Source organism: Acyrthosiphon pisum, chromosome X (genome assembly GCF_005508785.2).
Source record: "Acyrthosiphon pisum isolate AL4f chromosome X, pea_aphid_22Mar2018_4r6ur, whole genome shotgun sequence".
NCBI classification, from domain to species: Eukaryota; Metazoa; Arthropoda; class Insecta; order Hemiptera; family Aphididae; genus Acyrthosiphon; species Acyrthosiphon pisum.
This window is the reverse complement of record NC_042493.1, coordinates 3,103,983-3,108,781: the sequence shown is the minus strand read 5'-3', so window position 1 is coordinate 3,108,781 and position 4,799 is coordinate 3,103,983.

The following is a 4,799-nucleotide window of genomic DNA, read 5'->3' as shown; positions in this document are numbered from 1 at the left end:
GCTCGCCGCCAACACACACTGCACACAGTACGGAGCGTGTAGTGTTTCGACCCCTGCCGGCGTCATTTATTTAAAAATACGTTTTTATATTTCTCCACGTCATACATAATATTATATTTTAATGTCGTACATTCAGCAGTCCTATAGGTAGCAGCGGGTCATTGTAGTTGCACGTTATCGCGACGGCCCCACGGGTAGCGCATTTCCAACAATTATTGTATGTTTGTCAATCTATTTCAATTGTTGTTAAACGATAATAGTATACCTACCGTATTGAATATAATATTAATTCAATGATGATATTTTTGACGTCAAAAACGAATCTCCCGAGAGTGACAGATACGGTTATAAAATACAAAATATATATGTTATCATGGAATTGTTATTGTTTTCCAAGACGAAACAGACCGAGACCGCATTTCGGTTTCCGGGAAACACGTCGGGAAACATGTCTTAATGTATAATATGGTACAGGAGTCCCCAAATGGCAGATCGTGGACGAACTTTAACTGGCCCACCGACAAGACATATTTATGAGTACGCCCGATCGCCACTTGCAGCGCGCGTGATACTAATTTAATGTGCAAACACGCGGACGACGACGACACGACCTTTATTAAAAGGGTCACCGTGCGCGGGGAATGGATGGACGGACGTTATTAGGATGTGCGAGATTGACGGGAAAATAATAAACGACGAGCCACGGCAGAGCGCCACAGTTTACGACATTGTAATAATAATAATATTGTCGACGGCGGTTAAGTCGAAGTACCTAACTACCTTGTTTTTGCGTCATTTAACGATCGGTACCCATCATGTGCTCCACCGCCAGAGACGTACATAGGATATAAGGGGAACCCCGAACGCACAAGGGCGACCCCTTTTTTATGGTTATATATGTGAGTTTATAATAATAACAAAATTATCATTATTTAACTTTCGTCATTATCCGATTTTTTTTCTATAATCTTTAGATATTAATTTTTACCTCATTGATTCATTTATATTCAATTATTTCTCATTATTGCTTTAATAACCTGGTGCAGAATCAAAGAATTCAGGCATTTGTAGCTTCAATAACATTAGTCTGAAAATGGTTCACATCGCACCTATGTGCCAAAAGTTGAAACTTTTCCGGGAAAACCAACAGCTTTGTATAATCGTATTAGAGGTGCGAAGGTAAACTATATTAATATATACCCTAACTATACTATAATGGTACTTCTTATCGACTCGGTAGACTTCTGCCGAAATTTAAAATAGGGGTAAATAATAATAATAAATAAATAATAATAGTAGCACAGTTATTATTTCATAACTACACGTGAATAAACACTAACAAACACGACGATTTCCTAAAGATTCTTTAATCGTCATTTCTTGACCTGTCACACATTTTGTTTGTATTAACGATATATTGTGTTTGTTTGCTGTGTATAAGTTACAAGTTATAATGATGGGTGTACGCGCCCTATTACCATAATGACCATTTACTACGTACACAACCACACTGCTCGTACGTACTCTTCATATTGTCTACATCGAACTCCTTAAAAGCTGGTCGTTTTAAGGCCTTTAAGGCAAAGAAGCAGAAAGATAATTAACGCAGCGACGAAAGTCGAAAGTGGCGTAGTGGCATACTGGCGTATTCCAAGGGTTCACATCAGTTTTGTCCCGTAAAAAAGATATAGGTATACCTACACCAATTACGTCACGCTGTATTGGTCCATTGCAGTAAAAATGTATTTCATGCTTTGAGCATCCAGAAAAAAAATATGTTACGAAAAATGTCATTAGAAAATGATTTATAGATATAAGTTTGGTGTTACAAAATGATTGGCTAATAAATTAAGGGCCAGTTGTACCGTCTACGGTTAAACTTCGATTAAGCTTAATCAGCTGATAACAGATATTTAACCGGGCAAATTTGGCCGATTAAACTCCGGTTAACTTTAATCAGAGATGGTACAACTGGCTCTAAACGTTGGAAATGTTGCGAGAAAACATGTAGAATATCTTTTAAAATCAACGGAAATTATAAATTTTAATTAACGTCAGCGATAATATGATATCTACAACCTCCATCTGAAGAAATCGACAAATTCAAAGTAATTTTCTCAAACGTAATGGTACATCGTAGAATCATATGAATAACAATTTAAACTAATGCATCTATATTTAAAAGAATATATTGATGTTAAAGTGTAAAAAAAATGTATCAATTTCAAAATTACAGGTGTTTGCTATGTAGAGATAATTTGTATTGAGCTCGAAGAGAAAAATTACAAAATTGCCATCACGTTTAACTGTTTGTTCACTTTTAATTCCATTTACTGTAATACAAATTAATGTGAACCGTTTTTGTATTTAAATTACTCTATAAATGGTTGTGCAACCGGGCTTGAATGTTTACATGCAAATAAAATTTAGAATTTTTTTAAATAAAATTATAACTATTATAGTATTGTTTACTAATTATTTACAGTACACGGTATTTTTAACAACTATTACATGCCTTCAATATATTTTTTATTAAAAAATAAAAATACAACAGGTGATAATACCTATATAGAAGCATTTAAATTTTAAAATCTATTGATATTGATTTAGAATGTTTGAAAGTGTATGAAAATTGTAAACTTGAATTAATTTATGCTAACTTCAAATTATTATTATGTATTCAGAAGGTAATTCAGATAATTTGACTAAAAACATTGATAAAAGTATGTCGACCTCGTCTCGAACAAACTTGATGACCAAAGTACAAGACCGGCCACGACTGTGCTTATAGCTACCGGGCCCTTAAGAATAAGTGACGAATGGAGAAGTTTGCAAATATTTATGTTTTTATATCCAATTCAGAACAAATCACCAAAACAATAAGGGCAGAAAAAAATAAGTTAAAATTCGAATGAAAATAAAATTATACAAGATTAGAAATAGTGAAAAGGTTATCTAAAGAGTATAAACTTAACTTTTAGTTATATGTATAGTATATTACCTAAATATTTTAAATTTTAAAAACATGAATAATTAATGTATACCTAATTATAGACTATTGACTTTTGATAAGTTTCAACACTTCAACATGTATTTGCTATTTTGTTACATTATTATAATTATGCATTTGACAAAAAAATGTGTTATTTATTAATTTATTTATTTATTAGTTGTTTAATCTCCGATTAAAATATACGAATTCTGTCTCAAAAGATCTGGGATGCAATTCATGTAAGTAAACTTTTTTTCCGGAACGCAACCAAATTGCTCAAATTCCAAATACCATGGCACTGTTAAGATGTTCGCCAATCTATAAATCTATTTGCGAATAATCATACCAAAACAAAGAAAAAATTGGTGAAGGTAGAAACTTAATTTCAATATTCTATTCTAATATACATATTAGGCATTGCCCATACCAACAATAATGTATAGTCTCAAATACCACCGGGCAGTTTTTTTGAGTGCATATTATCATTTTTAATAGGTCTATCTAGTAAGATAATATGGACATGGAAACATGGTGGTAATTCGTCCGATTTTATAATTTTTACGGAAATACGACGATACACTGTTTTCTAAACACGTACGGTTGTACGCCATGAGCTCGAAATAAATAGGTTATGTGGTACTGTCTGATACGTTGTGTAGTCTCGTTACACTGTAACTAATATTTTTTTTTTATTATTATTATTATTATCGTAGCACGTTTGACCGATTGTACGGTTTAGATGAACTCATTTGTTACCGATAGACTTTATAAAAAAAGTAAACGTGCCAGATGAATTCATTTGACTGTGAAATCACATAGATATTCAAATTTTATTTGATCTAAATATATTATACTATTGTACTATAATATATTTTTACTTCTATAGACAATTTTACACATGAATTGCATAAGCGTGCAGCGCACGGAAATACAGGATAGTGAAGCTACTTTGCAGCAAACTTTTTTTATATTAATATGCTAAAAACACAGCATTACATAGCACTCGTATTGTGTCAAATCATATCATTTGGCAAAAACTAGAAAATCAAAATTAACGAAGAAAAATCCACTCAAATAAACTTTATACGTTTACATGCGTAATGCCCAATAAGAAGTATTAGTTGATATACCTACTATTGTGACCACCAGATGTCACACATCACTAGGGTTTGTCTCGTTTTATGGTATAGCCTCCATCTTTATTAATGGTGTCACAATTGTCTCATAAATTCAAAATATTAATTTTAGATTCTGAGTGGAACGATGAATGTATTGATTTTACAATGATGTGTGTTTTTTTTTATTTTTTTTGTGTCTTTGTACACGATAAGTAGTCAAAATAATGCTTCGATTTTCAACTTCAGTATCTTGTTCGATTGGAAAGTGAATATCGTTGGTGCATTGGGGAGGTCAAAATTTAAAATTCCCAGTAATTTTCAAAAGCGCCAAGAAAAACCAAAGAAAAATTAAGGAAAAACGAGAATTTTTACGCAAAATCGATTTTTCACAAAATTGAATTTGGTTTTTGGTGTAACTTTCAAAAAAATGACCGTAGATACATGACACTTTGACTGAATGTTTATATTAGCATTTTCTATACACCATAACATTTTCAAAATATTTTGACTTATTTTGAGCTCTTTACGGACATTGTCAGTTTTCATTTTTTTTTTAGTTTTTTTCTAAAAATATCAATACAATTTTAGTTGTTGATTAAAAAAGCTTGACAATTTAATAAAACGGCTCCTAGTATATTGTTTCAAAGGCAGATGAAAAATATTAAAAATCCTTAGTCACAGTTTTTTTT